The sequence below is a fragment of the Panulirus ornatus genome, chromosome 27, assembly GCF_036320965.1.
Source record: "Panulirus ornatus isolate Po-2019 chromosome 27, ASM3632096v1, whole genome shotgun sequence".
NCBI lineage: Eukaryota > Metazoa > Arthropoda > Malacostraca > Decapoda > Palinuridae > Panulirus > Panulirus ornatus.
This window is the reverse complement of record NC_092250.1, coordinates 10,759,139-10,773,662: the sequence shown is the minus strand read 5'-3', so window position 1 is coordinate 10,773,662 and position 14,524 is coordinate 10,759,139. Positions and strand designations below refer to the sequence as shown.

Genomic DNA, 14,524 nt, shown 5'->3' with positions numbered 1-14,524 from the left:
GGATGTACAATCTCTACCATGAGTTTAACTGTCCGTGAAACAGCAATATAGATTGCCATATTTTAGACTTAGAGTTTATGCTTTCCTTTCATGTATATGAAAAAAAAAAATTCTCGTGATTTGAAGTTACATGACACCTTTTTGATAATGAATAAAAAAATGAGCCACACATGATGCATCGTTTTAACATTTTCGGAACAATGAAAAACATATACCTTATATACGTTCAAAGAGTGAGTTTGGTTAACTTAAAAATCATTAGTAACTAAACTACAAGTCATTATTACTTTGAGTCTTTAAGTTAATGTTCTTTCATGTTTCACACACAGGATCCCTGGGGCAGACTTAGTCATAGATACTGGTAACCTCGTACAGTTTCCAATATGGAGCCTGCACCACGACCCTCGCTACTGGCCAGAGCCCGAGCAGTTCCGTCCAGACCGCTTCATGCCGGAGAACAGAGGCAACATTAAAAGTTTCACACACATACCCTTCGGGATGGGACCCAGGAACTGCATAGGTAAATACATTACGAGAATATCGATTATTCTGTTTTGTTGAGGAATCTCGGTTTTTTCCACCCGTATGTGCATATATATATATATATATATATATATATATATATATATATATATATATATATATATATATATATATATATATATATGGGTAAAATTGAAAGTTGATGGAGAGAGATGGGTGGTTATTGGTTCATATGCACCTGGGCACGAGAAGAAAGATCATGAGAGGCAAATGTTTTTGGAGCAACTGAATGAATGTGTTAGTAGTTTTGATGCACGAGACCGGGTTATAGTGATGGGCGATTTGAATGCAAAGGTGAGTAATGTGGCAGTTGAGGGAATAACTGGTATACATGGGGTGTTCAGTGTTGTAAATGGAAATAGTGAAGAGCTTGTACATTTGTGTGCTGTAAAAGTACTGGTGATTGGGAATACCTGGTTTAAAAAGAGAGATATACATAAATATACGTGTGTAAGTAGGAGAGATGGCCAGAGAGCGTTATTGGATTACGTGTTAATTGATAGGCGTGCGAAAGAGAGACTTTTAGATGTTAATGTGCTGAGAGGTGCAACTGTAGGGATGTCTGATCATTATCTTGTGGAGGCGAAGGTGAAGATTTGTAGAGGTTTTCAGAAAAGAAGAGAGAATGTTGCGGTGAAGAGAGTGGTGAGAGTAAGTGAGCTTGGGAAGGAAACTTGTGTGAGGAAGTACCAGGAGAGACTGAGTACAAAATGGAAAAAGGTGAGAAAAAGGAGGTAAAGGGAGTGGGGGAGGAATGGGATGTATTTAGGGAATCAGTGATGGATTGCGCAAAAGATGCTTGTGGCATGAGAAGCGTGGGAGGTGGGCAGATTGGAAAGGGTAGTGAATGGTGGGATGAAGAAGTGAAAGTGAAAGAGAAGAAAGAGGCATTTGGACGATTTTTCCAGAAGAATAATGCAAATGAGTGGGAGATGTATAAAAGAAAGAGGCAGGAGGTCAAGAGAATGGTGCAAGAGGTGAAAAAGAGGGCAAATGAGAGTTGGGGTGAAAGAGCATCATTAAATTTTAGGGAGGATAAAAAGATGTTTTGGAAGTAGGTAAATAAAGTGAGTAAGATAAGACAAGGGAGCAAATGGGAACTTCAGTGAAGGGCGCAAATGGGGAGGTGATAACAAGTAGTGGTGATGTGAGAAGGAGATGGAGTGAATATTTTGAAGGTTTGTTGAATGTGTTTCATGATAGAGTGGCAGATATAGGGTGTTTTAATCGAGGTAGTGTGCAAAGTAAGAGGGTTAGGGAAAATGATTTGATAAACAGAGAAGAGGTAGTAAAAGATTTGCAGGAGATGAAAGCCGGCAAGGCATCGGGGTTAGATTGTATTGCTGTGGAATTTATTAAAGAACTGGGTGACTATATTGTTTACTGGTTGGTAAGGTTATTTAATGTATGTATGACTCATGGTGAGGTGCTTGAGGATTGGCGGAATGCTTGCATAGTGCAATTGTACAAAGGCAAAGGGACGAAAGGTGATTGCTCAAATTACAGAGGTATATGTTTGTTGAGAATTCCTGGAAAAGTATATCGAAGGGTATTGATTGAGAGGCTGAAGGTATGTAGAGAGCATCAGATTAGGGTGGAGCATTGTGGTCTCAGAAGTGATAGAGGATGTGTTGATCAGATGTTTCCTTTAAAGAATGTGTGTGAGAAATGGGCAAGCAGATAGATTTGTACGTAGCGTTTATGGATTTTGAGAGGATGTATGACAGGGTGGATAGAGATGCTTTGTGGAAGGTCTCAAACGTATACGGTGTGGAAGATTATCTGCTGCAAGCAGTGAGTTTTTATCAAGGGTGTAAGGTATATGTACGAGTAAGAAGAGAGGAGAGTGATTGTTTCCCAGTGAAGGTCAGTTTGGGTCAGGGGAGTGTGATATCCCGATAGTTGTTTGATTCATCTATGGATGTGGTGGATAGGGAGGTATGTGCAAGAGCTTTGGAGACAGGGGAGAGTGTGCAATCTGTTGCGAATGAGAGGGCCTCTGGAGTGAGTCAGTTGTTGTTCACCTTCCACACATTCTTCAACGCTCCCAGAACCTTCGTCCCTTACCCAAACCTGTGACTCACTTAAGCTTCCATGTTTCCATCCCCTGCCAAATTCACTCCCATATATGTAAAACACTTTTCTTCCTCCAGTTTTTCTCTATTCAAACTTACCTACCAATTTACTTATCCCTCAACCCCACTGCACCTAATAACCTTGCTCTTATTCATATTTACTCTCAGCTTTCTTCTTTCACACACTTTACCAAACTCAGTCACCAACTTCTGCATTTTCTCATCCGAATCAGCCATCAGCGCTGTATCATCAGCGAACATTAACTAATTCACTTACCAAGCCCCATCATCCACAAGAGACTGCATACTTGCCCCTATCTCCAAAACTCTTGCATTCACCTCGCTAACAACCCCATCCATGAACGAACTAAACAACTATGGAGACAACACGCACCCCTGTCGAAACCAACATTCACTTGGAACCAATCATTTCACTGCTTCTAGCAACTTACCTCCCACATCATATACTCTTAGTACCTTCCAAAGGGCATCTCTGTCAACTTTATCATATGCCTTCTCCAGATCCATAAATGCTACATACAAATACATATGTTTTTCTAAGTTTTTCTCACATACATTCTTCAAAGCATACTTCTGATCCACACATCCTCTACCACTTCTGAAACCACACTGCATTTCCCCAATCTAATGCTCTGTACATGCCTTCACCCTTTCAATCAATACCCTCACATATAATTTCCCAGGAATACGCAAAAATCTATACCTCTGGAATGCCAACACTCACCTTGATCCCCTTTGCCTTTATACAATGGCACTATGCATATATTACGCAAATCCTCACGCTCTTCACTTTGAACCATACATACATTGAATATTCTCACCAACTAGTCAACAACACAGTCACCCTCTTTTTTGATAAATTCCACTGCATTACCATCAAAACCCGCTGCCTTGCCGTCTTCCATCTTCCGCAAAGCTTTCACTGTCTCTTCTCTTTTTATCAAACCATTCTCCTTGACCCCTCTCACTTCGCACACCACCTCGACCAAACCACCCTATATCTGCCGCTTTATCATCTTACGCACTTTATTTGCCTCTTTCCAAAACATCTTTTATTCTCCCTAAGATTTAATGATACTCTCTCACCCCAACTCTCATTTGCCCTATGTTTTACCAATTGCACCTTTTCTTGACTTTAGGCCTCTTTATTTTATACATTTCCCAGTCATTCACACTACTTCCCTGCAGAAATCGTCCAAATGCCTCTCTCTTCTCTTTCACTAACAATCTTACTTCTTCATCCCACCACTCGCAACTCTTTCAAATCTGCCACAAGCATCTTTTGCGCAAGCCATCGCTGCCTCTTGAAATACATCCCTTTCCTCCCCCACTCCCCTTCCGTCATTTGCTCTCACCTTTTTCAATTCTGCACTCAATCTCTCCTGATACTTCCTCACACAAGTCTCCTTTCCACGCTTACATGCTCTCACCACTCTTTTCACCCCAATATTCTCTCTCATTTTCTGAAAACCACTACAAAACGTCACCTGTGCCTCCATAAGATAATGATCAGACATCCTTCCAGTTGCTCCTCTCAGCACATTAACATCCAAAAGTCTCTCTTTCACGCTCCTATTAATTAACACGTAATACAGTTACGCTCTCTGGCCATTATTATTATTATTATTATTATCAATATTATTTTTTTTTTAATTTTCCAAAAGAGGGAACAGAGAAGGGGGCCAGGTGAGGATATTCCCTCAATGGCCCAGTCCTCTGTTCTTAACGCTACCTCGCTAACGCGGGAAATGGCGAATAGTTTGAAAAAAAAAAATATTATTATTATTATTATTATTATTATTATTATTATTATTATTATTATTATTATTATTTATATCATTTTAATTACTGTTATAATGATGATAACAATAATAATGATAATAATGATAATAATAATAATAATAATAATAATAATAATAATATTAATGATAATGATAATAATAACAATAATAATAATAATAATAATGATAATAATGATAATAATAATAATATTAATAATAATGATGATAATAATAATAATAATGATAATAATAGTAATCGCCTTTTCCTGCGTCAGCGAGGTAGCGCCAGGAAACTGACGAAGAAAGGCCCATTCACTCATACACACACACACACACACACACACACACACACACACACACACACACACACACACATATATATATATATATATATATGTATATATATATATATATATATATATATATATATATATATATATATATATATATATATATATATATATATATATATATATATATATATATATATATGGGAGGGTATTGATTGAGAGGGTGAAGCATGTACAGAGCATCAGATTGGGGAAGAGCAGTGTGGTTTCAGAAGTGCTAGAGGATGTGTGGATCAGGTGTTTGCTTTGAAGAATGTATGTGAGAAATACTTAGAAAAGCAAAGGGATTTGTATGTAGCATTTATGGATCTGGAGAAGGCATATGATAGAGTTGATAGAGATGCTCTGTGGAAGGTATTAAGAATATATGGTGTGGGAGGAAAGTTGTTAGAAGCAGTGAAAAGTTTTTATCGAGGATGTAAGGCATGTGTACGTGTAGGAAGAGAGGAAAGTGATTGGTTCTCAGTGAATGTAGGTTTGCGGCAGGGGTGTGTGATGTCTCCATGGTTGTTTAATTTGTTTATGGATGGGGTTGTTAGGGAGGTAAATGCAAGAGTTTTGGAAAGAGGGGCAAGTATGAAGTCTGTTGGGGATGAGAGAGCTTGGGAAGTGAGTCAGTTGTTGTTCGCTGATGATACAGCGCTGGTGGCTGATTCATGTGAGAAACTGCAGAAGCTGGTGACTGAGTTTGGAAAAGTGTGTGGAAGAAGAAAGTTAAGAGTAAATGTGAATAAGAGCAAGGTTATTAGGTACAGTAGGGTTGAGGGTCAAGTCAATTGGGAGGTGAGTTTGAATGGAGAAAAACTGGAGGAAGTGAAGTGTTTTAGATATCTGGGAGTGGATCTGGCAGCGGATGGAACCATGGAAGCGGAAGTGGATCATAGGGTGGGGGAGGGGGCGAAAATTCCAGGGGGCCTTGAAGAATGTGTGGAAGTCGAGAAAATTATCTCGGAAAGCTAAAATGGGTATGTTTGAAGGAATAGTGGTTCCAACAATGTTGTATGGTTGCGAGGCGTGGGCTATGGATAGAGTTGTGCGCAGGAGGATGGATGTGCTGGAAATGAGATGTTTGAGGACAATGTGTGGTGTGAGGTGGTTTGATCGAGTGAGTAACGTAAGGGTAAGAGAGATGTGTGGAAATAAAAAGAGCGTGGTTGAGAGAGCAGAAGAGGGTGTTTTGAAGTGGTTTGGGCACATGGAGAGGATGAGTGAGGAAAGATTGACCAAGAGGATATATGTGTCGGAGGTGGAGGGAACGAGGAGAAGAGGGAGACCAAATTGGAGGTGGAAAGATGGAGTGAAAAAGATTTTGTGTGATCGAGGCCTGAACATGCATGAGGGTGAAAGGAGGGCAAGGAATAGAGTGAATTGGAGCGATGTGGTATACCGGGGTTGACGTGCTGTCAGTGGATTGAAGCAGGGCATGTGAAGCGTCTGGAGTAAACCATGGAAAGCTGTGTAGGTATGTATATTTGCGTGTGTGGACGTATGTATATACATGTGTATGGGGGGGGGGTGGGCCATTTCTTTCGTCTGTTTCCTTGCGCTACCTCGCAAACGCGGGAGACAGCGACAAAGTATAATAAAAAAAAAATAATATATATATATATATATATATATATATATATATATATTTATTTATTCATTTATTTATCTATTTATTTATATTTCATTATACTTTGTCGCTGTCTCACGCGTTACCGAGGTAGTGCGAGGAAACAGACGAAAGAATGGCCCAACCCACCCACGTACACATGTATATACATACCCGTCCACACACGCATATATACGTACCTATACATCTCAACGTATACATATATATATACATAAACAGACATGTACATATATGCACATGTACATAATTCATACTTGCTGCTTTTATTCATTCCCATCGCCACACGGTCACACATGAAATGACAACCCCCTCCCCATGCATACGCGCGAGGTAGTGCTAGGAAAAGACCACAAAGGCCATATTCGTTCACAATCAATGTCTAGCTGTCAAATATAATGCACCGAAACCACAGCTCCCCTTCCACATCCAGGCCCCACAAAATTTTCCATGGTTTACCCCAGACGCTTCACATGCCCTGGTTCAATCCATTGACAGTACGTCGACCCCGGTATACCACAGCGTTCCAATTCACTCTATTCCTTGCTCGCCTTTCACCCTCCTACATGTTCATATATATCCGCTTTGTCAATCTTTCCTCGCTCATTCTCTCCATGTGACTAAACCATTTCAACACACCCTCTTCTGCTCTCTCAACCACACTCTTTTTATTACCACACATTTCTCTTACCCTTTTATTGCTTACTCGATCAAGCACCCCCCCTCACACTACATATTGTCTTCAAACATCTCATATCCAACACATCCACCCTCATCAGCACAACTCCATATATAGGCCACGCCTCGCAACCATATAACATTGTTGGAACCACTATTCCTTCAAACATACCCATTTTTGCTTTCCGAGATAATGTTCTCATCTTCCACACATTTTTCAACGCTCCCAGAACTCTTGCCCCCTTCCCCACCCTCCGACTTTCTTCCGCTTTCATGGTTCCATCCGTTGCTAAATACACTCCCAGATATCTAAAACACTTCACTTCCTCCAGTTTTCCTCCATTCAAACTTACCTCCCAATTGACTCGTCCCTCAACCTTACTGTACTTAACAACCTTGCTCTTATTCACATTTACTCTTAGCTATCTTCTTTCACACACTTTACCAAACTCAGTCACCAGCTTCAGCATTTTCCCACCCGAATTAGCTACCAGCGCTGTATCGTTAGCGAACAACAACTGACTCACTTCCCAAGCTCTCTCATCCACAACAGACTGCATACTTGCCCCTCTCTCCAAAACTCTTGCATTCACCTCCCTGACAGCCCCATCCATAAACAAATTAAACAACGATGGAGACATGACTCTCCCCTGCCCCAAACCAACATTCACTGAGAACCAATCACTTTCCTCTCTTCCTACTCGAACACATGCCTTACATCCTCGAAAAAAACTTTTCACTGCTACCAATAACTTACCTCCCACACCATACATTCTTAATACCTTCCACAGAGCGTCTCTATCAACTCTATCATAAGCCTTCTCCAGATCCATAAATGCTACATACAAATCCATTTGCTTTTCTAAGTATTTCTCACATACATTCTTCAAAGCAAACACCTGATCCACACATCCTCTACCACTTCTGAAACCACACTGTTCTTCCCCAGTCTGACGCTCTGTACATGCCTTCACCCTCTCAATCAATACCCTCCCATATAATTTCCCAGGAATACTAAACAAACTTATACCTCTGTAATTTGAGCACTCAATTTTATCCCCTTTGTCTTTGTACAATGGCACTATCCATGCATTCCGCCAATCCTCAGGCACCTCACCATGAGTCATACATACATTATATATCCATACCGTATATCCTTATATATATATATATATATATATATATATATATATATATATATATATATATATATATATATATATATATATATATATATATATATATACATATTCTTTCTTTTCTTTCATACTATTCGCCATTTCCCGCGATAGCGAGGTAGCGTTAAGAACAGAGGACTATGCCTTTGAGGGAATATCCTCACCTGGCCCCCTTCTCTGTTCCTTCTTTTGGAAAAAAAAAAAAGAAAAAAAAAACGAGAGGGGAGGATTTCCAGCCCCCCGCTCCCTTCCCTTTAAGTCGCCTTCTACGACACGCAGGGAATACGTGGGAAGTATTGTTTCTCCCCTATCCCCAGGGATAATATATATATATATATATATATATATATATATATATATATATATATATATATATATATATATATATATATAATGGTTGTCAAAAAGTAATAATTGATCATTAGCTTTCTGGAATTATGTTTTTACTATGATCAGACATGGTGAGATTACTTATGTCAAGGATTCCATCCTTAGATTCGAGGATGGATATGAGTCACTCATATGCAAGTATGCGTCAATCATTTTCCAGTTATTAACTTGGTTTTAGTACATCCTGTATAGAAGAACGAATTATTGAAAATCTTCTGTCGTTACTGTTGTTTTCATTCAGGATGTAGAAGGTAGGAATTAATATGAGGTAATCAAAAGGAAGGAATTAAGATCTAAACGTAACGCGGAAGGGCAGTAGATGTTTTACCATATCAGTGGATGCTTGGTTACTGTGTTCTAGTTGGTGTAAACGAACTTGATGAAGTACGGTAGACGTGAGAGAGACAACTCGAGTAGGGTGATTTTTTTTGTTTTGTTTGTTTCTTTCATACTTGTCAACTGTTTTCCACATTAGCAGGGTAGAAACCACAGCCCTATGGACTTTTTTATGGTTTCCCCCGGGCGCTTCACATGATATTGTTCAGTCTACTGACAGCACCTCGCCCTCTGTATTCCAAATGGTTCCGATTCATTCTGTTCCTTGCAGGCCTTTCACCCTCCTTAATGTTGAGGCCCCAATTACTCGAAATCTTTTTCATTCTATCCTTCCATTTTGGTAGATTTGGTAGACATGGTATCTGACTTTTGTGTTATGATGATAATACATAATCATGAGATTTTTTTAATGCTTTATTGAAAGATAGAGAGTGTGTTTAATGATCCATAGGCTGTCGTCTTCTGCTATCACAAATAACGCGATGTTTAGAACTATAAAAAAGATATTCCAATCATGGTCTTATCTTCATGGTGGTTTTTGTCCTGGTTTTGCGTGAATACTAGAGTTATCGGGAAAAGCTGAATAATACGATAGTTTGAAAATTTGGCGTCACTCAGATGGATGTAAGAGAGAGAGAGAGAGAGAGAGAGAGAGAGAGAGAGAGAGAGAGAGAGAGAGAGAGAGAGAGAGAGAGAGAGAGTATAAGAAAAATATCTACTGAGTAGTTGAGATTCCTACAACCATACTTACTAGCAGCAAGTCTGCAGATGACAGGGGCTCATCACTCACTCTAACAACTCGGAGGGAGTGAATGGGGACTGGGTCACCACCTGCTGCAGTGGTCCAGAGGAAGACAACCGAAGCCTATCATATGCTTGTCTCTTTATATCTATCAAACAATTTTCATAAGTGTTTGTTGTTGCCCTGTATTCTTTCGAAGAATTTTGCAAGACTTTCTTGTGTCCTGAACATGTACAATAACCGAACTCATCGTTGATAATATATTTTCAGCGATGCGGTTTGCCCTCATGGAAGCAAAGGTGGCCTTGGCGAAGATGATATTAGCAGCAGAACTGCAGCTGGCACCGGGACATGAAGAGATTCAGCTGGAATTTGGTGTGGGAATCGTCAGGCCCAAGGAAGGTGTCAAACTGGTACTCACATCACTTAGGGAGGAGTGAGGCAACGTGTGACTAACAAGTTTTAAGTATCGTTTGCAGGATTGAGGTTCAAAATTTAACAAAAATTAACTACCACACCTCTCGTAAACAAGCAACGATATCTCTAATAAAGCATTTTAGATCATATTTTTTGATCTAATATATATACATATATATATATATATATATATATATATATATATATATATATATATATATATATATATATATATATATATCTTCCGAAGCTACATGTCCCATCTATATCTAAATTTGTAGGCCTCCCGCAGCGCTCGGGAATTACCGCCTCCACTAGGAGTGGTTCTGTTGTGTGTGTGTCTGTTTGTCTGGGGAAAAGATCGAGCATTTTAGGAACGAGCTCAGTGCTGTTATTTTGGTAATGGCATCTAGAGGAGTCTCTAAGATATATTGAATCTATGTTTGTAGTGATGTAGAGATGAGTTTTGCCTAAAAATCTTTGTTCCCTGCAATTCTCAAAGAATTAGAGAAAACGTGCCAAGTAATTGCAATTAATGTTGCACTTGATTGTACCAGTTTTGAAGGGAATATTACATTGCAAAAGAAGTCTAAAGATACAAAAGACATATAGGTGTGTATGTATATATTCATGCAAAGAATGTTTTGATAATGTGTATTGGAGGTAGTGTGAGCTGAATGATCAGAGGGGTATTGCTTGTCATGTGGTGTATCGGTTAGCGTTCCCGGCCGTGATCCATTCGCGCGCCGCCCAGGATGGAGCACATAGGTTCGAATCCTGTATACGGCAGTCGTTCCACAGTCAAGCCAGCTGTTCATCCACCCCAAGAGGTTGGTCGATAAAATAGGTACCTGCCTCGGCGAGAGTATATATATATATATATATATATATATATATATATATATATCGTTAATGGGATGACCTTGATTAGGGCCCCCAGTTAACATAAAAAAAGACATATAATTGACCACAAAAACTGCAACCTTTTCTTCAAATCTCATATGTCGGAAGAAGAATTGTTGAGTGTAGTTTAGCTATTATACCTCCATTAAGATTTTAGTTAAGGAAGTGAGAAATTAACACAATTATTTATAAACTGGTTATGTGTAGTGTAAGACTGGCAAGTGAGGACCAGATAGGTGACTTATAGGTCGAAGGTTACTTGTACCTAGAGGCAAAGATTACGTGAAGTTGGATGTAATTATTACCAGAGCTTGTATATTCGCTGTTGCCTTCATCCACCGTTATCTCTTACCAACTGATAAGGGTTCCACGAGCGGCCGAGCATGTACTGGCTTAATAAAAAAACAAGTCATCAGAACGTGTGGTTTATTGTTGTTGATGTTGTTACTTTCTTTTGTCGTCTTTTGTTTCTTTAACTAAATGCTCTGTCGCGACACGAATCCCACTTTGCTGTCATTCCTGATTTGAATTACGACATGACTGTCCTGCCTCAAATCTTTCTGGTCCACGAGATTCTACAGTAACTAAGGTAATTCATCTTCTGATCGTCTCATTCATCCTGATCGTTCTGAAACTAACTCATCAACTGATAAAAGCCACTTTCTTAGTTACACTCGCTGACAAAAGTCTGTCTACAACTTGATCGAAGCAGTATCGAACTTGTGCTGAGCTCTGACTGCAGCGCCATTTGTGAGGTATCCAACAGTAACACTCATTACATAGGCAACACTCAGTATTCCGTAGTTTTACTGTATACTTCAGCTTGATATCTTAGTACCCACACTGTCACCTTATCTACCCAGTTTGTAAGGTAAAATGGTACGTCACTGCATAACACCTCGCTCTCATACGTTGCCTGACATTTATCTCTTGTTCGAACTTTCAAGTGAAAGTATACTTGGAATTGTTGCTCTATATGACACACAACTGTTATTCATTTTTTGTCATGAAATATTCCATATATTGACTAGATTCATTATAGTAATTCATACATTCCTACTACACAAGTAGCATAAGACGTCTCCTCTGATGTCATATCTGGTTAAGGGAGGCATCATAACAATGTGCTAGTCTGAGAAAATGATGGCTGAGGTCGATGGCATCAACAGCGCAGATGATTTATAACAGATGGATGCTCTTCATCCTCGCACGACGCACCATAACCTTCATGCGAATGATGTTCAATATTATGTTCCATCCTCAAAGGGTGGATAAACGAGGTGATTCCAATGAGGATGTTCGCTTACTCTTTGCTCAGGAATACTGAGCATCTAACTTCAGGTACTGAAAGTTTATAACATGAACAAATGAAAAGACTTTTAGATCGATAGGAGCGTGGGCTAGACAGTGCTGGAGGACTAGGAACACAGAGATATCCCTCTCAGTACATTGCGGAGAGGAGTTGACGTGGGCCTAAGGAACATGAGAATTGGTAAACAGGGATGGTCGACTTGGAAGATGTCTTGATGCCTTCTCTGCGTACTATGGCTATCCCTGTTCCTGACACTATCAAGGTCGTGCAGGACCGGAGCCCAGTGTACAAGAGTGGCGTAGTAGGAATCGTTTCAGACACTTCCTGAAGCGGAGAACATTAACTGGACCACCAAAAGGTTGTGACAAAAACCCAGTCGAAAGCTCGTGGGCCATCAAGGGTTGGGTTTGGGAGGTAGGAATATGGAGTCGCAAAGGTATGGAGAATACGATGCACACGGTGTGGCGAGACCTTCGATCCAAGTAAGATGTATGGATGAATTCTGTTCAGTCCACGCCGGATCAGATGGTCGAGGTGACAGATGATTGTGAAGGTTGGAGCATAACTGAAAGTAGGGTATGAATAGAGAACTCTCTCTTTAATTGTGTATCATTTTAACACATCATCAAAGTATCATCAAGTTTTAGTTGGATGAATATTCAAGATCATGCCACAAGTTGCACCATTGGATCTGATCACAGAAAATGTTCTTATTTGACATTATATAACAACCTGTCGTTTGGACGGGGAGCCAAAAGTTTGCGGCATTAAAGCAGACTAACAATCAGCAAACGTAAAAAATCTGTTAGCGCATGTCTTCCCTCAGTATATGCAAAAATATGGTGACTTTTTATTTTTGGTATGCGTGTGAGGACATCCTATACTAAGGCAAGTAGTCATTCAACAACTGACGACTTTGGTACATCAATCTTTTCTTCCGAGACAGTAGTTTTCAAAGCATAAAAAACAGACCAATCTTTATTTCGAAATTCAAGGACGTTATTCCTAAGGAAATCGAGTCAGTTGTTGCTTGACAGTACAACTTCAAACTATTTAATCCCATATGCATTAGCAGGAGTAAATATCACAGGACAAAGAGGGGGACGATCAGCACGAAACAGTTCTCAACCGCCAAACTGCCCATCTTGGCAATTAACACAATAGTGACCACCCAAAGTTGAGTGCGTGTGTGTTAACTGGGTAGATGAAAAACAGTTGAACAAATAGTGCAATTTCTTGTTATTCTTGCCATCATATGAACAGGACAGAGTTTAATGTATTGAAACTAGGCGATGCTTTGACATATATAGTTGTATTTCATAAAGCTTCATAGTTTGTATGTATAGCACAAGGCTTGATATTTGCACAGAGAATAATTAGGCAAAAACAGCAATAAAACAGCAACTGTTGTGGCTAGCTTACAGTGGAACACTCATGAAAGACTAACACACAAAAGAGCGACCTCTGCCATCCTGCTCCGCCTCCTTCCTCCGCCTCGCTTTATCCCTCACCCAATATCATCCTTTCCTTCTATACACTCATCGCTCGATGATGTATACCCGATCAACCAATCATTTTCTTCCTCTTCACGCTCTACCTCCCTCCCTCCTTCCTAACCTTTTCTCTCCCTTCATTCTTCTCTGATCTTCCTCCTTCCTTCACGCTCGCTCCCTCTCCCTTCCTTCACATCCTTCCGCCTCACTAACCCTCTCTCAACCCTCACCCTTCATATTGTATTTTTTTTTTTCGCCTGTGTCCCTCCTTCCTTCTTTCTAACTCTTTATTATCTCCCTCACACTCTTCCTCCTTCCTGGGTCTCTGTTCCTCCTTGCTCTCTCCCTGCGTCATCGCTCTTCATAAAGTCCCATTTATCTACCCTACACCCCCCCCTCCCCCATTCCTCGCTCCCCCCCCGAACAATACTCTTTCCCTACCCTGTAATCCTACCTTACACCTCTCTCCCACCCTTCCTCACCCTCCTGTACCAAACCCCTACCCTATCCAGTAACCCTGCCTTACACCTTTCCCTTCAGTACCAAACCCCTCCCTTACCCCATCATCTACCGCAACACCCCACCTCCCCCTTCCTCACTCCCCCATACAACACCCCTTACCTTTGACGAGGCTTTGAGGAAACTGATCAATATCACAAATTTTCCAAGTTACCACATCATGTTCACGAACTA

General features: G+C 40.1%; 1 long non-coding RNA gene across 1 annotated transcript; it reads left to right on the top strand.

Moving 5' to 3' along the window:
* The first annotated feature begins 325 nt into the window (after positions 1 to 325).
* Positions 326 to 12,940, top strand: LOC139757578 (uncharacterized). Its single transcript, XR_011714670.1, has 2 exons — positions 326 to 520; positions 9,977 to 12,940. It is a non-coding gene; the product is annotated as an uncharacterized lncRNA (long non-coding RNA).
* Positions 12,941 to 14,524: the final 1,584 nt, after the last annotated feature.